The 25,682-nt window shown below is 43.4% G+C and overlaps 1 long non-coding RNA gene across 3 annotated transcripts; it reads left to right on the forward strand.

Annotated features, from left to right (window-relative positions):
* Window positions 1-72: 72 nt before the first annotated feature.
* On the forward strand, window positions 73-25,296 carry LOC140470841 (uncharacterized). 3 transcript variants are annotated; one of them, XR_011956743.1, is made up of 4 exons: window positions 73-354; window positions 7,059-7,138; window positions 11,955-12,079; window positions 14,358-16,710. It is a non-coding gene; the product is annotated as an uncharacterized lncRNA (long non-coding RNA). The 3 variants fall into 3 exon arrangements; XR_011956742.1 differs by lacking the exon at window positions 14,358-16,710 and adding an exon at window positions 24,775-25,296 and having other exon boundaries at window positions 75-354; XR_011956741.1 differs by lacking the exons at window positions 11,955-12,079; window positions 14,358-16,710 and adding an exon at window positions 24,775-25,296 and having other exon boundaries at window positions 190-354.
* The last annotated feature ends 386 nt before the right edge of the window (window positions 25,297-25,682 follow it).

Consider the following 25,682-nt stretch of genomic DNA (forward strand, 5'->3'; position numbering starts at 1 on the left):
ACAATTGTGCCCTCCACTAACACCTGATGAAGGAGCGGCGCTCCGAAAGCTAGTGTGCTCCCAATTTAGACCTGTTGGACTATATTTCTACACCACAGTCCAAACCGGGCATCTCCAAATCATTTTCTCCCCAAATCTGACTACCCCTGAGCAGAAGAGCGCATGCGTGAGGCCCTCCCCCAGCGCTGCCATTGAGGAGCATTTACTCAGTGAGTACAAGAGGTTTGTTTGAAACAGGCCGCAATGGAGAGATCAGCGCCCAGGGAAGGGAGGGAACAGCAGGCTCCTTCCAGCAGCACATCGGGATGGGAGCCTGGGACACAGAGGGGGCTCCGAGACCGGGATTGATTCGGGGTGAGTTCAGGAGAACCGGGGGCTGTTTGTAAGAGGCCGAGCGGAGCAGGAACTGGTCCCGGAACTTGGAGTGAGCGGGCTGGGGGGAAGAGAGAGGCCTTTCTCGGGCTGTGTGTGGGCCTGCTGAGGGAGGCAGAGCGGGAAGAAGCTGCTGTGGGGTATTCTTGTGGTTTGCAATCCTCTGAACCCTGTTTTAATTTCATTCTGTTTCCCGCTCTTTCTTGAAGTTGTGTGGACCAACTGTAGGAATGTGATACTCTTGTAAAAGGAGGTCTTGGTAACAAGATTAGGAAGAGCGCCGTTTTTTCCTCTTTCCAGCAGGGAGTTGGGGAGTTGGATATTGAACTGTGTAAGCATCCTGGTGGTTGAGTAGTCCCATTCATGTTGCTGGTCAGTTGTTGCTCAGTTTCTGGATCTCACTCAATTGGTATCAAGTTAAAAATCGCACAACAGGTTACAGTCCAACAGTTTTTTTTGGAAGCACCTGATGTGTGATGTTTAACATTGTCCATCCCAGTCCAACACCAACATCTCCAAATCAATTGGTATCAAATCACATGAAAAACAAATACAATCCCCAGACAAGGAGCAGCTCAGGGCAACAATGGAATCTGATCAGTGATTCTGGTTAAGTTGTTGGCTTTTAAAGAAAAAAAAACACACATCCTAATGAATGTGACAATGATCAGTTCAATCTTGCCAGACTAGCCTCATGTTGATTTACAGGTGGTGTCCCTGTGTCTTCCTCCAGAAAACACTGAAGGGACGAAGACACTGTAATACTTCCTCAGTTCAAAGCAAAGAGTGACCAGCTGCCTCTAACAAATGGACGGTGTATAACCCATTGACGTTTACACACCAGTGATGAAGATAGATAAACTGAATCCTCATCCAAAATAGACATTCAGGAACAGCATTAAAATCTGCAGTTATTAAGGGCATTTTCAAAGTTACAATGAAGATAGGCTAATAGGCCACATTGTTGCATTGTTTCAACAACCGTCCATGAAGGATGGGTTAAGTACAGAGATGGAGGGAAACTGTGCTTACTGACAGGGCAAGAGTTACCGAAGAGTCATCCAGTCGTAGAGATGTATAGCATGGAAACAGACCCTTCGGTCCAACTTGTCCATGCCGACCAGATATTCTAACCTAACCTAATCAAATCCCATTTGCCAGCACTTAGCCCATCTCTCTATAAACCCTTCCTATTCATATTGTTAAAGTACAGATTTGAGACAGCCCAGGGTATCCCTTATGGACTCACATCTATATGACTCTGTTGGTTCGTCCTGGAGATTATACACTTTAGTCTGGAATAAAAACCTCTTACAAACAGTTTCATTTAATTTTAGCCTTCCCCTTTATTTACCAATAGTATCACTGTTACAACATAACATTGATACCTATAAGCCAGACTCGCAGAGGTTCTAAAACCCTAGAAAAGTAGGATGCCAGCTCTTCCTTTAAGAGCCCTCACAGACTACTCCACTGTTCTGTCTCAAACAGGCTTCCTTTTTAAGAAACTTTATAAAAAAACACTGCATGTTCTTAATTAGACAGACAGTGGAAAGGCAATAATTCGTAAGGAAGATAAGTTAATTAACAGGTCTGTGTGTGTTTAACTGATCACTCCTGTAGGGCCTTAGCCATCCATCAGGTGGGAAAAACATATCCAGCCCAGTCAGTGCCTGTTGGTGAGGTAGGTCCCTGTCATAAAGAGGTATTAGTCTAAGCTAAGTGTAAGAGGTCATAAGGTAACCTTGCACAGCTTGCATGTCAGATATCATTGTTTTACAAAATGGCATCTTAGTGAGGAGGGCAAACTTTGACCATAAAATGGCTTCCTGACAGATTGTGTCAGAATCTCTTCAATGTTAGGTTTACAATAATTTTTAAGCGAGGAGCAGACTTCTGTTTTTTATCTTAAAAACAAAATCATTCTGTACCTGAGGCTGAAACGTTAAATTTTAAATGGTTTATTGGTCTCAAATTAAACATTCTTTCTAGGGTTGTGATTCAAAGAAGACAGAAGATCTAACGAGTTAGAATTGACAGTGGGGCAGTCGTGGTGTGTAGGATCACCGAATAAGTTAAAGCTTCATCAATATTACATTTTAGAGTTTGCATTTCATAATCAGCAATGGCTACTCAAAATCATCATAAAGTCTGAAAATGTAAATACATTCAAAACATTCATCACTCTCTCTCTCTTACACGAACACACATGGGTAATAAGAATCCATTATAATTGATAGGACCTGACCGTTTATTACAAGGCTTTTGATATGCTTCTGAGATGATACAAAGTTTCCGAAGTCAGAATCAAACACTGTCATTAAATTAATACGTTAACGACTGTGAATGTTACCACTGTGTCTTTTTTACATAGATTCATTGATGTTCTTAATTGCTTTAGAGCATCCTGTTATCACTTGGTGAGAATAGTTTTTTTTATCTTTTGCACATCCTAGGTTCCCCCTTTTGTGGCCTGCCCTGTTTATTTTCTTGTGTTCTATAATTCAACATTACATTTCGTCTAAGTATTTAAGGACCAATTTTAAGGCTTTCTCATTATATTCATTCAGATGCCTTTTAAATGTTATAATTGTACTTCTCCGTGCGCCTTATGATTTTATGAACTTCCATAAGGTCACTCTCCAGGGAAAACAGTTCCAGCCTGTTCAGCCTCTGCCTACAGCTCAAATTCTCCAACTGGGATGAAGCATATTTACATGAAGTTTATGTGTGACTGAGAAGGACCAAATTAATCCTTGACTGAATAGTTGTCACTTACCGAGATGACAATTAAGTAATGTGAATTTCAAACAGACAATCTATACAGGTAGCTCATGTGCTATACTCGCAACATGTCCTTTCTGTAACCCACTAACAATACAACTTGATAAACTTCTGCCCATTTCTCATTTGCCTGAATGTGATGTTCTCCATTTCCTCATTAAGACATCATTTTTAAGATAATAACAATCAGGGATATATTTGAATTCATTTTGTGTATGCCTTTTGATACAATTGCTTTAAATTTTCATCTTTTTGCTGTAACTCAGTTAATTTACCTGAGCTAAAGATGTCTGCTTTGTCATCTCTGTTCCTGGTTTGTCTCAGCCATCTGATCAAACAGGGTCTCTACTAATTTCCCTTCAACTTTCTTATCTATACTCTTTGATTTTCCTGTTTCAACTGGTGACTTTGTGACCTCGTTACCACACATTCAGGAAACATTCCAGGATGTGTGTCCTGCAATAGTTCAGTTGCCTGAATTTCCATTGGCTTTTCAACCACAATCGGCACTCCCACCAGTGAATCAGCAACATCATTAACAAGGACAAATTGTATTCCCGGAGCTGAAAGTTTGTCCAGTACTCCTACTATGACTTCTCCCCTCTTCACTCGACACTCTAACCTCACTTCTTACAATTGATGATTTCTTATTTCAATACGAATTCCAGTTACTCATACCTTTTCTGGCAATAACCCTTCAGAGGTACATATATCCTCATCTTTTAGCATCACAGATTGAGAGGATCATTGTATCTCTGAATATTGCTACATCTTCACCTGCTGCTCCTGGCCTATATGAGTAAACTTTACCTTCACGGTGTATGGTTTAAGATGATCTGGCACTTCCTCCATAAACAACCTCCGACCAGCTTGTACATTCTGGTGCAGCTTTCTCATCTCCACAGTGTTCTCTGTTACCACTCCAACAAAATTCACTGGCTTATCCTGTTTTCCTACATCTGGCTTCTCAGTGCTTTTCCTAACCCACTAATACTGATTCTATGTGGCCTACTTTATTGAAAACACCAGAGCTTTTTCACATGTTTTTCCCCTTCAAGGGTTTCCTTTTCACCCTGTGGTAAATTATCCTTATGATCTTCACAGAGATCTACATTTTACTTTCCATGTGAGAATTTCACAATTATTATCCCTCATGGATTGAAATTGATTTTGGCAGCCCAATTTTGATTTATTGATCAACTCAATCATCAGCCATTTCCGTTGCCATTCTTGCTGTTTTAACTCTCTGCTCTGACACGAGTTCTCATTACTTCAGGAACTCTCCTTTTCTCTCTCTTCTCCCTCTCTTCTGCTTTTAATTGTAATTCAAACTGTTTTGTTTCTGTTGCCCTTTCCTTGACTTTTGCCTCTATCTCGAGTTGTTTCACTTTAGAGAAGGCATGTTAGCCTTCTCTAAAGTTTCTGATGGCATTTCCAGCAAGTTTAAATGTTGAGTTATTACTGTAATTATCGCCTTTTTCCACGTGGAAGGAGGCAGGTCAAGCTCCAGCTTGTCTGCTAATTCCAGAAGCTTGGCCGTAATCACTTTTTGCAAAAATCTGAAGTCACTTGTTCCATCCCCAGAAAATTCTTGATGACTCAGAGAGACTTTGCTATCCCTAGCACTGTTTCCTGATGAAGGGCTGATGCCCAAAACATTGATTCTCCTACTCCTCAGATGCTGCCTGGCCTGCTCTGCATTTCCAGCACCACACTTTCATCTCTGATCTCCAGCATCTGCCGTCCTCACTTTCTCCAAGCGCTGTTTAAACCAACTGAATTCAACACTCGGAACAAAAGACACTAATACTTACCACTCACTGCCTTTGAGTCCAACAACCCAAATCCCAAATCAGAAGTACAGAATAAGTTCTGCAAATAGCCCCCAATCTGTTATGGAGAAGGCCAGACTCCCTCCAAACATTTCAATAAAGTCCCCCTACCCTAACTTTGCTAGTTGTTTTAAGTGGGTGTAACGAAGATATTCCAGGAGGGATGCAGCTGGTCAAACCATGTAGTTTTAAACCAATTTGATTTACAAATTTACCGAAACATACACAAACAAAAGAGAACAGAATACTACATAACTTAAAAATCTGGAAACCCAACAGATTACCATCCAATTGTAATGGTGGTGTTCCCAACATTTACAACAATCCCCATAAATACCCCTTGGCACAAAAGGAAAAATCAAACACAGGGTCTTACAGAAGAGATGTCAGAGAGAGAGTACCAGCATGGACTGACTTCTTTGGGTTCAGCAGCTTTTTTAGCTGCCTGACTGCTTTCAGTCACTAGCCAGACAGCCAAAAACCACATTTGAAACCAGAGAAAAGCTGTATAAGTGTTCGTTGTACATGTGTTCTGTTTAAAAATGTGGAAGCCTTTTGCCTGAGGCATTACCTGTTAGCTTTAATCAAAATGGCCCCAAAACCCATCAACTCTGACTTTTCAGAGCCTGTGTCTTTTACAAGCTTGTTAAAGGAGCAGCAGACTGGTCAAAGAAGTAAAAGCCCATGGGATACAGGGTAATGTGTTGAATTGGACCCAAATTTGGCTAGTCACAGGAAAGATAAGATAATGGTCAATGGTGGCCATTGTGAATGGAAAGTTGTTTCAAGTGGTGCTCTGCATGGCTCAGTGTTGGGACCTGAGCTGTTTATTTTATATATTAATGAGTTGCAGTGGAATATGGTGGGCAAATTTGTGAAATTTGCAGACGACACAAAAATTGGCCGTGTAGTGGATAGTGTGGAGGATAGCTGTAAGCTCCTAAACTATGGTTTGGTGGAGTGGGCAGGAAAGTGGCAGATGGAGTTCAGCTCTGATAAGTGTGAGGGAATGCATTTTGGGAAGTCAGACAATAATTAGTGTGAAAGTGCACAGGTCCCGAAAGATAGATGGGTTTGTAAAGAAGGCACATGGAATGCTCCCCCTCATTGGCAAAGGGGTGAATGCAAAAATAGGGAAATAACAATGAAACTATATGAGGCACTGGTCGCTACAACAGGAGTATTGTGTGCAGTCGGGTCACCACATTACAGAAAGGAAGTCATTGTTGTGGAGAGAGTGCAGAGGAGATTTACTAGAATGTTGCCAGAATTGGTGTGATCAGGAGAGATGGGAGAGGTTGGGGTTGTATTCCTTGGAACAGAGGTGCCATGATTAAGGAATACAGGTCAGCCCTGTATTCGCGGGTCCGGTTATCACGGTTTACCATGGTACAATTTTGTAAAAGGGAATGTTCCAGAACCAGGGACCAGGAGACTGCCGGGAAGGTATATTTTCCATTTAAATTAATTGTTTTTGCACCTAGCTGCGGTTTTGCATTACCTCTGTTGGTGCTGGAACATATCCCCCATGGGTACGGGGGGGGTGGGTGCGAGGCAGAGAGGGAGGGGTCTACAGTACTAAATAGTGAGCTACCTGATGAAGGAGCAGCACTCTGAAAGTCTGCACATCCAAACTGTTGAATTATAATCTGATGTTGTGTGATTTTTTAACTAACTAGTGAGAGGGAGACATTAGACAGGAGGAACCTGTTTACTTGGGCAGAGAGTTCAAAAACCAGGGATCACTGATTCAAGCTCAGTGGTTGCAGGATTAGATGATAATGAGGAAAAATGTTTTTTTTAATGTAGAGAGTGGTGGGTATCTGGAATTCGCTGCCTGATTTGGTGCTGCAGGCAGAGACCTTACATTTTTTTAAACAAAACTTCCCTGGAACTGCATCTCAAGTGTTGTAAACTGCAAGGTTATGGGCTGTGCCAGGATGATGGGATGAGAAAGGGCACCTGGGTGTGTTGGCATTGGCATGTACAAGATGGGCTGAACGTTACACTGATGTTGCCAATCACAACTGATGTTGATTTACAGGAGGTATTTCTTCTGTCTTCCTCCAGGCAAGTACTCAAAGGACCAAGTACTCAATATTCCCTCGGTACAGAGCCAAGTGTGACCAGCTGCTTCGAACAAACAGCAGGTATGTTACCGATACCAGAGCGAAGAACATCCTTTCCGCAGTCACAGAGTGAATTGAGTCAGACTCAGATTGAGCTCCATTTCCAGAGAAATATGTTCAAACCAAGAATCAAACACCACCAAGGAAATGGAAGTTTTATATTTTTTATCTACATTCTCAATGTTGTGGTTCTGTTCGCCGAGCTGGGAATTTGTGTTGCAAACGTTTCGTCCCCTGTCTAGGTGACATCCTCAGTGCTTGGGAGCCTCCTGTGAAGCGCTTCTGTGACTCTCAATGCGTGCTACCCAGTTCCAATCAATTTGAATGAATCCTCATCCGAAATATACACTGCATTAAATCTGAACATGGAACGGTACAGCACAGGGTCCTTCAGCCCACGATGTTGTGCCGAATGAAATTTAAACCCTTCTGCCTGCCCATGGCCCATATCCCTCCATTTCTAGCATGTTAATTTGCTTATTTTAAAGTCGCTTCAATACCTTTTATCGTATCTGCCTCCATCACCACCCCTGGCAATGCGTTCCACTCCTACCACTCTCTCTACATTAAAAGAGGTCCTTAGGTCTCCTTTGAACTTTCCCTGTCTCACCTTATCTGCATGCCTCTTAGTTTTAGACATTTCAACTCTTGGAAAAAGACTCTGACCATCAACCTTAAACATGCATCTCATAATTTTATAGCTTTCTGGATGTAGGTTTGCTCACAGAGATGGAAGTTTTGCTTTTAGACATTTTGTAGGTAACATCAGTGAGCTTCCGGATGAAGCTCTGGTGGTATGGCCCACTTTCTGTTTATAGCTTTAGGTTTCCTTGGGTTGGTGATGTCATTTCCTGTGTAATGTTATTTCCTGTGGTGATGTCATTTAGTGGTCATTTTCTGGGGGGTGGTAAATGGGATCCAAGTCAATCTGTTTGTTGATGGAGTTCCGGTTGGAATACCATGCTTCTTGGAGTTCTATTTCATGTCTCAGTTTGACTTGTCCTAAGATGGATGTGTTGTCCCAGTCGAAGTGGTGACCTTCCTCATCTGTATGTAAGGATACTGGTGAGAGTGGGTATGTCTTTTTTTGTGGCTGGTTGATGTTCATGTCTCCTGGTGGCTAGGTTCCTGCCTGTTTGTCCAATGTAGTGGACACATAAATAGAAAGCAGGCCATACCGCCAGTGCTTCATCCAGGGCCTCACTGATAATGGTACCTAGTATGGTGACAAAACATCCAGGTTAGCGAGAAAACCTCGATCAAGAACCTCAACATGAGCTACAACTCTTCAAATTTTACAGACTTCTGTTAAGTCTGCCTTCAGTCTCTGCTGCTCAGAAGAAAACTATTTGTGTTTTTCTAGCTTCTCTTTATAACTCATTCCCTCGAGACAACATTCTGGCAAACCTCCCTCTACCCTCTCTAAATCCTCCACGTCCTTCCGGTAATATGCCGACCACAATTGAAAAATCTCACAACACCAGATTATAGTCCAGCAGGCTCATTTGGAAGTACTATTTTTCACAGCGCTGCTCCTTCATCAGGTAGCCATGAAACAGGATCATGAGACACAGAATCTATCGCAAAAGATTATAGTGTCATGCAACTGAAATGATATTTTAAAGAAACCTAGATTGTTGTTCAGTGTTTCATCTTTTAGAATGGGTTGCAGGTTTCAGTTCATTAATAAATACATCCCAGAATTTCTTTTAAGTCACATTCCAAAGATGACTTTAGACTTTATTTAGAAAAGGGTGACATCTCAACTCAGACAATGTTTTAAAGGTGTGAGGTTAGAGTCTGTCTGTATCCCAGTCTTGAATCAAACTGTTTCTATTGCAGAAACAGCGCTGGTCCTGGTGGCCACTTTAGCTCCCCCTCCCACTCAGCCAATGACAGCTCCTTGGCCTCCTCCATCGTCAGACCCTGGCCACACGACACCTGGAGGAAGAGCACCTCATCTTCTGCCTAGGAACCCTCCAACCACACAGGATGAATGTAAATTTCTCCAGCTTCCTCATTTTCCTCACCCCACCTTATCTCAGTCCCAACCCTCGGATTCAGCACTGCCCTCTTGACCTGCAATCATCTTCCTGACCTCTCCGCCCCCACCCTCACCTCCTTCCACCTATCGTATTCCCAGTGCCCCTCCCCCAAAGTCCCCACCCCCACCCCCCCACCCCCACCTTTTATCTCAGCCCACTTGGCACACCAGCCTCCTGCTCTTCGGATGCTGCCTGGCCTGCTGTGTTTTTCCAGCACCACATTTTTCAACTCTGGTACTCCACCATCTCCTGGTTCTACTGCCAAAGTAGGAATATACAAAGCATTACATGGATTGACTGCCTGCAGGTTGAGCTCTTTTTGAGCAAAATAGAATGCATCAGCAAATATAATCCTGCAAATGCACATTCACCCCAGAGACTTGCATGTGTGTGAGAGAGAGAGAGGGAGAGCATTTGAGTGTGAGTAGACATGCGAATATGTGTGTATGCTTGGTAAAATGGGTGTATAAGTGTGATAGAGTATAAGCCTGTGAGAGGGTGTGGGGGGGTGTATGTATGAGGGTAAGCGTGTGGATGAGAGAGGGTCTGCATGAGCGTGTATGTGACAGAGAGTGTGTCGTGTGACAGGAACCCAAGGTCCCGGTTGAGGTTGTCCTCACAGATATGGGCGGCACGGTGGCACAGTGGTTAGCACTGCTGCCTCACAGCGCCAGAGACCCGGGTTCAATTCCCGCCTCAGGCGACTGACTGTGTGGAGTTTGCACGTTCTCCTTGTGTCTGCGTGGGTTTCCTCTGGGTGCTCCGGTTTCCTCCCACAGTCCAAAGATGTGCAGGTCAGGTGAATTGGCCATGCTAAATTGCCCGTAGTGTTAGGTAAGGGGTAGATGTAGGGGTATGGGTGGGTTGCGCTTCGGTGGGTCGGTGTGGACTTGTTGGGCCGAAGGGCCTGTTTCCACACTGTAAGTAATCTAACCTAATCTAATCTAATCTAATCTAATCAAATTCTGAACTTTGGTAAGGATACATTAAACGTTACAATCGAGGTGAACAAATAGACGATGCTGTTAGTTTGAACAACCATATACGAAGTAGATAGTGAGTACAGTGAAGGGAACATTTCAGCTCTCAGTAACTGAGAAGGACAGAATTAATCTTTTGTCACAATACTCTAAGTATGGCGCAAGAAAAGTCAACCAATCAGGCAGGCACGTCATACACCACCTTCTCAATACCACCCTATCTACTTGCATGGCCACTTTCATGGAGCTGTAGACTTGAACCCCAAGATCCTTATTTCCAGATATGAATTGACTCTCAACATCACTTATCACAGCTGAGGATATGCAGCGCCTGATAAAGTCTACCACACATGCACATACACACAATGTAAAAATAAATTGAGACTGAAATGTAATAAACTTAAGTATCATTGAAAATAGTTTATACAGAGTATATGCTACACTCAGACAAAAAAAAACACAACTGAACACAGGTGAATGAGATCCAGTAAATCTCCAATGGCCCTTCTCCACAGCTTGAGGATCCTTCCTGAAATAAAGTGCCCACAACTGAACACAAATGTGATCTGACCAATGTTGTGTGATTATAGTTATTAAAAGTCAGATGTCAAATTGTCCTTTCCAAAGAGACACTGAATGAGTGGATGAAGTTCACATCCCCAACAATTACTGTAGAACTGATGCATAAGAAAATGTCCCAGTACAGATACAATGAGCTGAATGGTCTGCTTCTGAGCTGTGCCATATCAGCAATTCTAATTTTGGTGAGAAAGGAGATGACATGCTGTTGTGTTGTATATTGATATAAAAATATCATACAAAAATGGGCTGGCATGCAGAATAAAATTCATTTTCACAAACAAAAACACCAACAATGTCTGGGTACAAATTAAAACTAAATGTCTCAGTGATATCACAGATCCCAGACTCTCTCCCCAAACAGGAAATGTGTGACCATAATTCAGAATGGTTCTCAGAATAAAGCGGTTTCCCTTCTGCCATTGCCCTATCTCCTCTCTCCCACCTACCTCTACAGACTGACAGTCAACTCAGAAATCACAAAATACAGAAAAGAATAAGATCCAGTCTCAACACCCTAATAACAACTATCACAGAATGTATCACACAGACACAGAATATTGCTAGCGTCCACTTTAATACACAAGAGTAGACACTGACAAGTGCAGGCTGATAATTACACACTCATTCATGTTGCAGAAACAAATAAACGATGACGACCCTGTTACTGTGATGCAAATGTGTGACTAACAGTCTCCATCGGTCAGTTTCGGTTAACTTTCGTCACACATTCACATTACAGTCACTGTCGGGGACAGATTAATAACCACCCTCTCATTCACAATGCTAAATCTGACAGGAACAGAATGATAACGACACTCCCAGTTTCACACAGCATAAACTGACAAGTACAGTCTGATAATGACAGTCTCATATTCAGAGCAGATTCTCACAGGTACATATTGGTACCTGCATTGTTCACATTCACCAAACAGGATCTGACAGGTAAATTCACATATTGACAATGCAGAGATTGAGGAGCATAGATTGGTAACTGCATTTACATACTGATATAGGTGAAACTGACAAGTACAGATGAATATCGACAGTCCCAATTCGCAGACCAGGAACAGACTGGTAAATACACTCTCACATTCACATAGGGGAAACGGACAGGTAGAATTGATACTTGTGTGCACATAGAAGAAACTAACAAATATACATTAATAACTACATTGGTTATATAAATTATTAGGAGTTTGGTGTTGAGGTTATACTATCTCTAAATTGCAGTTGATACTAACCCAGGGAGAAGAGTGAATTGTGAAGATGATGCTGAGTGACTTCACAGGAAGATTGACAAGTTTACCAAATGGGCAGAAATCTGGCAGATGAATTCCAATGCAGAGAAATGTGAGGTAATGCATTTTGCTAACAGAAACACAGAGCAACAATGCAGGGTCAATGGTACGTCTTTGAAGGGAACACTGGAGCAGAGGGACCTCGGGGTTGACGTGTGTCATTCTCTGAAGTTGGCCAGGCAAGCTGAAACCTTTGTGAAGGAGGCTGATTGGATCCTTGCTGTTATAAATAGAGGCATTGAGGATAAAACTGAGGAAGTGATGCTACACCTCAATAAATCATTGGTCAGACCACATTTGTGTTCAGTTCTAGGCAGTTTATTTAAGAAGGTTTAAGCTCTGGAGAGGGTTCATTCGAGTTTAACTAGAATGGTAGCAGGAATAGAGGATTTTACATACAAGGAAGGGTTAGTGATATCAGGCTCCTTCTCCTTGGAGCAGAGAAGATTAAGAGGGGGACTTTATGGAGATGTTCAAAATTATGAAGAATTTTGACAGGGGAAAGACAAATATTTTGTTACCATTACTTGGTATGTCAGGAACTGGAGGTCACAATTTCAAGATTGTCAGCAAGAGAGCGAGGAGTGAGATGAGAAATATCTTTACTCGGAGTTGTTAGGATTTGGATTGTGCAGCCTGAGATCGTGGTGGAGGTATGCTTCCATGTGAGGTATGAAATGAGAGCTGGGTATGTACTGGAAGTGATGAAATTAGAGGGCAATAAAGATCGGGCTAGAAAACAATCCTGCCTTGAATTGTTTCCAGCTCACAACAATTTAAACAAAACATGGAGAGTACATTTAGTTCATTGGCTCATCAGCCTGGACTCATTCGCCAGGAGATGAAATGGATATCCAAGTTAGGAATGATCAGCATAAAATCTCAAATCTCAGCCACCAACAGTTAGATTGTGCTACAGTGGGAATAGACTGACACACTGAGGGTTGTGGAAGAGACAATTATGCAGATGGTTTCTCAAGGCAAGTCCACCTTTGGAACTGACATCTTGCTGACTGAATTGAGACAAAGCCTAGCCTAGTCACAGTAACGTGACATTGCGATGCCTTCTCTTCCTTGTCCTCCTCATTTGCTGCAAGGTAGGATTGCTATTGATCGATTTGTGAAGCTTCACAGGCTTTCTTTTACGCTGTCTCACGATGTCTGTGGAAGGTTGACATAAACGTTTCTCTCTTCATCTTGACCTGGTTCCTCATCCCCTCCTGTATCTGTGTGCCTCAAGGTGGTGTATGTGATGCAGGGTCGTTGCTGCTCTGCTTGGTCAGTCTGAAAACAGGACAACACAGAAACATAGTAGACAGGAGCAGGACCAAAAGTAGTGTCATTGTGGACAGAGGAGGTTGTTATCTAAGAGTATGATGGAAATTTGATCCAGATGAAGTTTAATTTAGATAAATGTAAGGTGTTGCATTTTGGTAAGGCAAACCAGGGCAGGACTAATACTGTTAATAGTACAAGTCTGAGGAGTGTTTCTGAACAGGAAGGGGTGCAGGAAGACAGTTCCTTGAATGTGGTGTCACAGCTAGACACAGTGGTGAAGGCGGCATTTGCCATGCTTCCCTTCACTGGTCAGAGCACTGACGGCAGGGGTTGGGCATCATGTTACAGCTGTACAGGACGTTGATGAGGCCACTTTTAGAACACTGTCTACAGTTCTGGTCAACCTGCTATGGAAAGGATGTTCTCAAGTTGGAAAGGGTACAGAAAAGATTTACAAAGATGTTACCACAACTGTAGATTTGAGTTATAACAAGAAGCTGCATAATCTGGGAGCTTTTCTCCCAGTTTTTCAGAGACAAAGGGGTGACCTGAGAGGTTATAAAATCACGAGGGGCATAGATAAGGTAAACAGCTATGGTCTTTTCCCCAGGGTAGGGGTGTCCAAAACAGGTTTAAGTGAGAGGGGAAAGATTAAAAAGGGATCGGAGAGGCAAATTTATCACACAGAGGGCAGAGTATATGGAATGAGCCGCCAGAGGAAGTGGTAGAGGCAGGTACAATTACGTTTCAAAGACATTTGGAAAGGTACATGGATAAGGCAGGCTGAGAGCGATATGGGCGAAATGCAGACAAATGGGACTAGTTGAGTTTGGGAAACCTGTCAAGCTTGGGCAAGTTGGGCCAAAGCGCCTGTTTCCATGCCGTATAACTCTAAATTTGGATGAGAATAATAAACTTTGCCTGAAAGACAGAGTGTACAGGAGGAGCTGTGAATATCTGGGGTCGTTATCCAGACCAATTTCTCTTGGCAAAGCATGTGATCTCAACAAGCGAAAAACTGACCCTGGCAAACGTTATTTCTCTGTACTCTGAACAGGATGCGGTTATCTCTGCCAAAGTGGGAAGTGGATGCAATTCAGAAATGTCCTTGAACCAAGCGACTTGCTCAGCCAGAAGTTGGTGAGGAATTTGGAAAGGATTAGGAGTCATGTGCAGAGCAGACTGGGTGAGGAGGACAGATTTCATTCCCTGAAGGACCATCTCAGACAGGAACAGGAGGAGGCTATTTGGCCTCTCGAGCCTGCTCAGCCATTCAATAGCATCATGGCTGATGCACCATTCCACACGCTCACTTTCCTGCACTTAACATGTAACACTCAATTCCCCGACTGATCAAGAATCTACCTACCCCAGTCCCCACACACAGCTCTGTGGCAAGGAGTTCCAAACACTCTCAACTTCTGAGAGAAGAAATTCCTCCTCCCCTCAGTCTTCAATTTTGAACCAGATGGTTGTTTGTTCCTGACAACAGTCATCATTACAGTCTTAACTCCAGATCTGTTTCTGTTTAAAATCAAATTCCAACTCCACCACCTGCCACAGCAAGATTCAAATTCACATCTGCAGGGCATACCCTGGGGAGGTGTAAACATAGGATTTTGCTTCCTCATTATTTCAGAAACTGAAAATGAATATCATCAAAATTAATTTCAGAATAAATTTCATCACATCTTTGTGCTAAACATTGATGTCGCCATAATCCACAGAGTATGGACAGAGACCATTCAGCCCATCTAGTCTGCCCAAGCCAGTGAAGAGCATCCCAAACAAACCATGACCCTATTCCTGTATCCCTGCATTAACCATGGCCAATCCTCCTCACCTACACATCATAGAATCCTACAGTGTGGAAGCAGGCCTTTCAGCCCATGAGTCCATACTGATGCTCTGAATAGCATCCCACCCAGGTACACTGCCCTACCCTATCCCTGTAACACTGCATTTGCATTGGCTAACCTTCCTCGCCTGCCTATCCCTCACACTATGAGCAGCTTAGCATGGCCAATCTATCTAAACTGCACATCTTTGGACTTTGGGAGGAAACCAGAACACCTGGAGAAAACCCAAGCAGAGAAGGGGACAAGGTGCAAACTCCACACAGCCAGTCCCCCAAGGCTGGAATTGTTCCTGGGTCCCTAGTGCTCACCACTCAGCCACCCAATGTTTTTGCCATTGATCATGTAGGGGTTGGGTTGCTCAGTTGATTCTATAGTTGGCTTACAATGTCGAGTCACGCTGACAGCTTGGAGTTCAATTGCTGCTCTGGTTGAGATTGCTGTGAATGATCATTCCCTGTGCCTTAAATGTGGCAACTCTCAGGTTAAACCATAAACAGTTGTTGCTTTTTCTCTCTCTTTCTCTCCCACACTCTCTCTCTAATGAGACAATGGTGACTTTACATTAACTGCCTGCTAAAAACATAACTTTGCTGATTAAAAATTAACAGTCCTCTTTTTCACTACAAAATAATCTATGTGTTTCTGTCCTGATGCACCAGTGGAGTGAGCTAGAAATAAAAGACATTTTACCAACGGGATATATCTGAACTATGAGGGGATGCACAGGGAGATTTACCAGCAGGTTGCCTTGGGGGCTGGAGAGTTTCAGTGATTGAAAGAGATTGGACAGACTGGGATTGTTGACCTTACAGCAGAGTAGATTGAAAGAGAGGGATGTATAAAACAATGAGGGGTGAAGATAGGAAGGAACTTTCACCCCTTGACAGAGGTGGAGGAGGGGCATAGATTGAATGTAAGGGCCAGGAGGTCGAGGGGATGTGAGGAAAATCTTGGTCACCCAGAAGGTGGTGGGAATCTGGAACTCACTGCCTGTAAGGGTGGGAGAAGATGAAAACACTCATCACATTGAAGGAGGATTTAGATGTGCATTGGTGACACCAGGGCTATGGGGTCAGGTGCTGAGGGAATGGGATTAGAGAATAGTGAGGTGGTTATTTCTGACCGGCACAGACACGATGGGCCTTTTCCTTGGCTGTAGATCTCTCAGAAGTTATGACTAATGCACTTTGTGATGTGTATTCTACATTCAAGATACCATCCAATTGTAATGTGATTTTGTACATTTCATGTTCAGAGAGGAGGGGTTTGTCTTCAAAAGACAGATTGAGTAGTTAAGGCCAATACTCTCTGGAGTTTAGAGGAATGAGAGGAGATCCAACTGAGGGATATAGGACGCTAAAGGGGGTGGGATTGACAAAGGAGACAGAGAGAGGATGTTTCCTCATGTGGGACAATTTAGAACGAGAGGGTCATTGTTTCAGGAGAAGAGGGTGGGACAGATTGAAAACAGAGATGCTGAGAAATGGCTTCTCTCCAAGGGAGAGGGCTAGGAATCTCTGGGACTTCACCCTTTCCTCCCCCTCCCCCCCCCCCCCCAAGTAGTTGGGGGCATGTCAGGACACTAAACGAATTGAAGGAGGGGACTGACAAATTGTTAATCAGTGAGGGGTGAAAGGGAGTGGGGGCAGGAAATTGGGGCTGAGACTGGGATGTGTTGTGTTGGTCATCCAGCTGCCTGAACACTTTTTCGTGTGGGTGACTCATAGCACATGCTCAGAAAGCTCGGAATCTGAGGGACTAAACTGTGCGATGCATCACAATATATTAGTCACTTAGTGCCAAGACCATAAGATATAGCAGCCATTCATCCCATCAAGTCTGCTCCAACATTCCATCATGGCTAATATGTTTGTTAATCCCATTCTCCTGCCTTCTCTCTGTAACAGTTGATCCTTCTACTGATAAAGAACCTATCTATCTCTGTCTTAAAGACATCATGACAGCTGTCTGCAGTAATGTTTTCCATTTCGAAAACAGTCTCTATCTCTGTTCTTCCTACTAAAGTACATAACTTCCCACTTTCCCACATTGTATTCCATCTGCCATTTCATTGCCCACTCTCTTCCCCTGTCCAAATCCCTCTGCAGCCTCCCTACTTCCTCAACACTATTGGTCCTTCCACTTATCTTTGTATCATCAAAGAAACACTCAGGATAATGAAATGGCAATGCTCCTCATGTGAATGATGCTAGACCTAAAGTGAATGGCTCCTTGCCCCAAAGACCATGGCCACTCTCAGACATTAAGTTGTTGTACTGGGGAAAACAACAGATTGATGTCCCAGGGCCTAAAATTTAGGCATCTCCTCAAAACAGGATGTCAATCAGTGTAACGTTTTCTCTTCCAATTCACATTGCTCTGTTGTTAATTTAGTTGACATAGATGGAACATCTCTATGATTTAGATGATTGCAAACACTATCAATGATTAATAAATTCAAATGTTGTAAAAAGATTCATGGACCTTCACTCCTTGCCATGAGCAAGAGAAACATCAGTGATGTTTAAAAGTGGCTGGGTTTTACAGGGTTAAGTTAAACTGAAGAAAATCTCTACTTTCACTGAATGAGAAACATTATATAAGTATATATTTTGCCCTGTCCCACCGTTTCTTGGCTTGGAGATGATTAAAACTGAGTACACCAAACTGCTGTCTATTTCGGAGTCATCTACAATCAAGAAACAATAAGCAAAGTGAACTGAAAGGTTAGAGATCAGAATGTTAAACCAACAGCAAACGATGCCTCAAAATTAAATATAGAGTAATAATTAAGGTCACAGCCCCAAACCAGCAGGAACACAAACCTAAGCTCTTGGCTATATATCAACCTTTTCAAAGCAGTTCATGAACCAGGTGACTCAATAATTTTGCATCAACATTCACTACAAAGTTAGTATCTCCCCTCCCAGAACAAGCTCACAAAGGGAAGGTGGAGGCCCTGGGGTAAATTACATTCTTTTATTATTCACTCATGGCACATGGGTATCACCCACTGGACCCAGCATTTATTGCCCAACTCAGCCCTACTTGTTCCCTTGAGAAGGTAGAGATGAGCTGCTTTCTTACACTGCTGCAGTCCATGTGCTGTAGATAGACACACATTGGATGGCAAGTTGTCTTCAACAGTAAACAGTCAGTCCCCAGGTGGCAAACAATCTGTCCCTGCTGCGTTTTTCCCAACAATTTCTGTGTTTCTTTTTATTTCTGACACTCAGTGCCTGAAGAAAGCTAATGAAATGCTGGCCTTTATATTGAGAGGACTGGAGTACAAGGATGCAGAAGGGATGCTGCAGTTATACAAACCCCTTGTTAGACCCCACTTGGAGCAGATCGGTGCACCACACCTGAAGAAGGATAGGGAGGAAGTACATCGTGAGTTTACAAGAATGATACCTGGGCTTCAGGGGTTAAGTTATGTGGAGAAATTACACAAATTAAGCCTGTTCTGTCCAGAATTTACACGGTTCAGGGATGATCTGATTGAAGATCTTAACAGGAAAAGACAGGGTGCTTAGATTGAAAGTATTTCCACTGTTTGGGGATCATAGAAATTGGGAGAGCATAGCCGGACAACTAGGACCAGACTGTTCAGGAAGTACTAATACGCACAGAGGCTGAGGGAGGTTTGGAACTCTCTTCCACAAACAGCAGGCATTGCTGGATCAGTTGTTAGTTTTAAATCTGAGAGGTAAGTTTTTAAGGGGATAAGGGCCAAAGGCAGGTCTATGGAGTCGGGTCACAGATCAGGCATTGAATGGTGGAACAGGCTCAAGGGCCTCCTCCATGGCCTCTTCCTGCTCCTTTACACGAATATTCCACAGTAATAAACCATGCAACCACTTGCAGTTACAAAGTGGCATTCCCACACACCGGAGCAATTAGTGATTTCAAATAGAAATTTAAAGTCCAAATACTTTATTTTCACACATTCCAGATCCCCACCATCCTCAAATATTTCTCAAAACCTCTTACCCTTCACTTTAAAATGATATCCCCCCCTTGTTACTGACCCTTCGACTAAGGGAAACAGCTGCTTCCTGTCCATGTCCCTCATAATACAATCATAGAGTCACTCAGCAAGGAATCAGACCCTTCGGTCCAACTAGTCCATGCCATTCATAGTCTCAAACTAAACTAGTCCAACTTCTTTGCACTTGGCCCTTATCTCTCCAACCTTTCCTATTCTTATACTAATCTAAATGTCTTTTAAACATTGTAACTGACCCTGTATCCGCCACTTCCTCTGAAAGTTCAATCCACACGTGAACCACTCTCCGTCAAAAAATGTTACCAGTCATGTCATTTTCAAAAATGTTTCTCTTCTCAACTGAAAAATACGTCCCCTGGTCTTGAAGTCCCCCACCCTAGGGAAAAGACACCTGCCATTCACCTCATCTATGCCCATCATGATTTCATAAACCTCTATACCTCTCAAACTTCTACTCTCCAGTGAAAATAGTCCCAGTCCATCCAGCTTCTCCTTATAACTCAAACTCTCCAGTCCCAACAACATTCTGGTATATCTTTTCTGAACCCTCTCCAGCTTAGTAATGTCCTTTCTCTAATAGGGCAACCAGAACTGGACATAATACACCAGAACAGGCTTCACCAATGTCCTGTACTACCACAAAAGGGTGTCCGAATTCCAACACTCAATGGTCTGAGCAATGAAGTCAAGTGTTATAAACACCTTCTCAAACACCCTGTCTGCCTGTGACACAAACTCCAAAGAATTATGGACCTGAACCCCTCGGGTGCTCTGCTCAACAACACTACCAATCTTACACACCTCTGTCATGTCCCCCTCCCCCATCAACCTTCTCTGTTGTAAAGGAAACAACCCAAACTTCCCTCCAACACTTCCAGGAAGAGATTTGTTTTTGCGGATCTTCCCAATCAGATCAATTCCAGCATGAACGCTGACCAATACGTGACAGTGTAGGATCAACACCTCACAGAATCACACTCACCATTTAATCGGCTTGACCCGATCTGTGCATTCGAAACTTCTTGCAGGTCTGTCCTCACTCACGCCCTCAGCTTGATCTTCCATCACCTGCCTTGAAATATTTCCAGATCATGACCCAACCAAGTTCCAATCCGGCTCGTGACAATTTGCTGCTGTTAGCCTTCAAAGACCCCTGGCAACGAGGTCACTGAGCCAAGGTCCCAAGGAATGACCGCCTGGAATTGTCCGGAATGTGGCTCAGAACTTGTACGTTCATAGAATCATAAACCTTTACTGTACGGAAGGAGATAATTCATGTCTGTACCAGCTCCTGGACGAGCTACCCAGCTAGTCCCAGTCTCCAGCCCTATACCATCATCCCTTTCAAATTTATATTCAGCTCTCTTTTCAAACCTATGCAATCCGCCTCCACCACTCTTCCAAGCAGCACATTCCAAACCCAACAACCTAAACAAGTTTCTCCTCATCTCTCACTCTCACTGACAATCTTGAAATTCTGACCAGCCAGTTACTAATAGACTAATGAGTGGGAAACAATAAGTTGCTTTCCAGTCAGAATTGTTCAAAGTTTCAATGTCTCAGTAAGGTCAACAGGGTTTGTCTGCAGGGTTTGAACCTCCTTCCTTAAGTAAAGTGTCCAGAACAGAAGAAAACCAGCCTGGGTAATAGAAGGCCAACTCCCTTTATCAAATGTATTTCTAAATTCAGCTACTGTTGCCTGTGAAGGTAAGGTGTTACACACATACAAAGAAATACCCAACAGATCATAGATGTATCTCCATTATAATCTAATATTCTCCATTCAAGACTTGTGCTGTCACTGGAATTAATTTCTTTTTTGCTCTCTGCTTTGTGTTGGGTGTCAGGTTAGCTCAGTTGGCTGGATGGCTGGTTTGGAATAGGAGTAACATCGACAGCGTGGGTTTGAATCTCTCACTGACTGAGGTTACCATGAAGGACTGTCCTCCTTGACTCCTTCCCTTGTGTGAGGCATGGTAACACTCAGGTTGAACCACCACCTACCAGTTATCACTCTCTCCCTCTGACGCTCCATCTGAGGTCCACCAGTGTCTTCTACAACTTCAACATCACCTCCTTGTTCTCGGACTCTATGCCCCTATTAATAAAGCTGAGGATGCTGTGTGTTTCATTAACTGCTCTCTCCCGCGTTAAGGCGCCTTCACTGATCTGTGGATATATACCCCCAACTCCCCCTGCTCCTGCACCCCCTTTAGAATTTTACCCCCTACTTTGTATTGTCTTTTCGTTTCTTTCAACCAACATCTTTCACCAAATTTGTGTGGAATCACTTTTGTCTTTATTTTCCAATGTTCACGAATTAAAACCTATTTTGTTAAATCAAACTTAATTTTCACCCTCCTAGTAGTTTTGCTACTAACTAATAATTTAACTCCACAAGAACATACAGGCTAGAATCAGGTTGAGTCCATTTGGCCCATCAGGAACCTGCTCCACTAATCCATACAATTGCAGCTGATCCCACCTCAGCCGCAACCCCACTTTCCCGCAAACACTCCCTTTGACCCATCATAGATTAACAATCTGTCTGTCTCCTCCTCCAATTTATGCAGTGTCCTGAGTGAGGGGGTTGGGAGGAGTGATCCCATAGATTTAGAACCCTCTCCACATTTGAGAGAATTCATTCCTCCTTACCTCTGTTTTCAGTCTGCCCAGCCCCTTATCCTGAAATGATAACCTCTTGTTCTAGATTCTCCCACATGAGCAAATATCCTCTCTCCAACTCCTTTGTCAGTACCCCCTTTAGCATTTTATAACCTTCAGTTAGATCTCCTCTCTTACAAACTCCAGAGAAACTGCTCAATCTCTCATCCAAGACAAACCCTTCATCTCTGGAAATGATTGAGTGAATCTCCTCTGAACTACCTCCAATATAAACTGCATCTGTCCTCAAGTAAAGAAATCAAAATTGTACCAGTCTCTTCTAATAAGACTAAACTTTCATCTGGGCAATCAATTCAGTGATCTCCTTTGAACTCCCTGCAATTCAACGACATCCCTCCTGAAGTAAAGGGACCAAAACTGTCTGCAGTATTCCGGATGTGGAAACCCCAATCCCTTGTACAGTTGCAGTAACAATTACCTACTTCCATTCTCCATTCCTTTTGCAATAAACGTCTTCCTTGTGACCTGCTGTAGCCTTTACACTGACATTTTGAGCTTTCTCTCTTATTCAGATGATAACTTCCCTTTTTCAATTCTTCCAACTGCAATGGATAACCTCACCGCTAATGGGACTGACCAACGCTCAGTTCACTGTCTCACGGAAATTGTGAGTGTGTCGTCAATTTGAACTGTTGTGCTTTAGATTTGCAAACAAGTCAGACACAACAGTTCATTTGCTCCAATTTGTCAAACAAATATAAAGTTGCTGGGTTTGCATCCCAGAGTGATTTACAGCCCATTCAGACAGTGTTTGAATGCTGTTTGAAGTTGCTAACCACCTCACTAAATTACTTGTGCCATCGGGAACTGCTCGAATCAGCTGGAGAAAATAAGAGAGAAAGAATATTGGAAAGTTTTACTGCAAATATTCAGCTTCTCCTGCGACCAAATGAATCTGGATTCTTTGACTGATGCACAAACAACAATTATTCCAATTTTAACCTTTAGTTTATATCTGTGCTGACATTCCTCTGAACACATTACTTTGTGTGTATCCCCAAGTAATTTCATCTGCCACTTGTTCAGCCTGCCCACATCCTCATAAAGCATGTTCCCAAATAGTGCTTTATTTCTTTTTTAATTCATTTGTGGGATGTGAAAAAATCTGGCTGGGCCGAGAATTTATTATCCATCCCTAGTTGGTCCCTTGAGAAGGAGGTAGTGAGCTGCCTTCTTGAACCACTGCAATCCCTGTGCTGTAGGTAGACCCACAATACCATTAGATAGGGAACTACAGGAATTTGACCCAGCGACACTAAACGAATGGCTGATATATTTCCAAGTTGGGGATGGTGAGTGGCTCAGAGGGAAACTTGCAGGAGGTGGTATTCTCATGTATCTGCTGTGCTTGTCCTTCTAGATGGACATGGTTGTGGGTTTGGAAGATGCTGCCTGAGGAGCTTTGGTGAATTTCTGTAGGGCATCTCGTAGCTGCTACTGAGCGCGGGTGGTGGATGGAGTGGATGTGGTGCCAATCGAGCAGGGGCTGTGTTGTCCCTGGACGGTGTTCAGCTTCTCAAGTATGGTCTACAATGTGCACTGCAGGCATGACTGAGCAGTGTGTGGGTGCGTACGTGAAACTATGCGTAAGTGTCAATGAAAATGTGGGTGTCTCTCTCTCTCTCTCACACACAGACATGTACACTTTCATACTCTCTCTTAAACGTACTCTCACACATATTCTCTCATACGCACACTATGTGAGCAACATCAGTTTGAAACCTACATAGAGTGCCAACTGGAGAACGATCACCGGGGTTACCTGCTGGAGTGTCTCACTCACCTTGTTTCCAATCCCCGAGTTTAATGGGAAGCAATGTGAGGAGAGAAAGGATCAGAAACAGTGGGACAATGAGTACTGCCATCTCAATGCTGTGTGCCTGTGCTGGATTCAGAGAGGGATTTCCTGTCAATAACATCATCCCTTCAGCAAACACCAACCCCAGTGTTCCCTGTCGCCTGACCCCTGCCAATGCTCTTCGTTTGGAGAGTAACGCTCGTGTTTGAAAACTCCCTCCAAACCCTCACCATTGCAGTAGCATCATTGTATCTGTGCAGCCTCTCTCATTAACAATATTCCACCAATCCAACTCAAACTATTCGATGCTAAACTCAAAAGATCGCTCTGCACCAACTCTCTCTAAATTGTCAACTAGAAATTACTGTCCCTCATTTTCACGGCCTGCATATATCGAGGCAAATCTTGCCTTATCCTCCACCAGTCGGCGGCAACTGGGCCATTCACAGAGAAACATCTAAAATATCATCAGGAGGCGGCCATTCGGCCCCTCTAGTCTGCTCCGCCCATTCAAATGGATCATGGCTGATCACCCAACACAGTCCCTTGTCTCCCCACACTCTCCCTTTAGCTCCCAAAGAACTCAATCCAACTCCTTCCTGAACAACATTCAGTGTTCTGGCCCTGACTGCTTTCTGTGACAGAGAATTCCACAGGCTCCCGACTCTCTGGGTAAAGACATTTCTCCCCATCTCAGTCCCACTCCATTTCCTTTTGACTGTGCCCCCCTGGTTCTGGACTCTCTGCCCGGTCACTGGGAACACCCTCCCCATGTTTATTCTGTTTCATCCTTGTTCAAGTTTATAGGTTTCTGGGAGATTCCCCCTTAATTCTTCTAAACTCCAGTGAGTGTCACCCTAATCATTCCAGTCTCTCTCCATCTGTCAGTCCTTCCATCCCAGGAATCATTCTGGGAAACCTTCGCTGCACCCCCTCCATAGGCACAATATCCTTCCTCAAATAAGGAAACCCCAAACTGCTCACACAGTTCTCCAGGGTGTGGTCTCACCGCGTCCGATTGTAGCGAGACATTCCTTCACTTGGACTGGAATCCTTTTGCTATGAAGGCCTCCCATATTTGAGAAAGGATATTACACTCTCTTTCTCCCTCCACCCCCCACAGATGCTGCCGACCTGCTGAGTTTCTGAAGAATTTTGTAGTGTTCATGTCAAGACTCCAGTGAAGAACGTGCACAGATCAAAGATGAAGAATAAGTTACCTGGCTCTGTGAGGTTGATGGAATTCCTGGTCACATTAAATATCGTTCCAACCCCTGTTGATTGTGATGCACTGGTATCTGCCTTGGTGCTGGGATTGGAAGTTGGCCAGCTCTCTCCTGTCTGAGCTGAAGTTGTAATTCCTGCTGGCATTGTTTAAGGCTTATCTTTGTAAGTACCATTGAAAGTATGGTCCTGTACGTCGACACAAAGCACACACTCTGGAACAAGACGATTCCCAAGTGGATCCTCCATTTTATTGACTCTGGGGTGAGGAAAACCCCAGCAACAGGAACTGGAACAAAACAAGACAAAGAGGAAATAAAAGATTGGATGTTGTAATTGTCTTTTTTTCACAGATGTTAACTTCTATGACAGGATAATAACTAACAGAAAGGAGAAATAAAACAACTGAGATTTCACATCATTGCAAAGTCTCCATCTGTTGTAAAATCTACACTTCGAAAGATTTGTATTAACTATGGATGGTCAAATGGAACATCATCCAACCATTGCCTCCTGATGTTCAATGGTACTACCAATGCAGTCCCCAACCCCTGCAATGTCATATCTTGGGAGTTACCGTCACTGTTCCCACCCCCCGCAGTATCAACATCTGCGGGTTACTGTCACTGTCCCCACCCCCACCCCCAAACCACATTCAACATCCTGAGAGTTACTGTTACTGTCCCCATGAATTAAATGTGGTGCCAGTAGGATGCCACAGGCTGTCTGTAAATACTAATTAGGGACAGAGTTGTAATTGTCAACCTGTACGGTGGCCTAATCTTTGTAAGTGGAATTTTAAATTTT

This window comes from Chiloscyllium punctatum, chromosome 52 (assembly GCF_047496795.1).
Source record: "Chiloscyllium punctatum isolate Juve2018m chromosome 52, sChiPun1.3, whole genome shotgun sequence".
Taxonomy (NCBI): domain Eukaryota; kingdom Metazoa; phylum Chordata; class Chondrichthyes; order Orectolobiformes; family Hemiscylliidae; genus Chiloscyllium; species Chiloscyllium punctatum.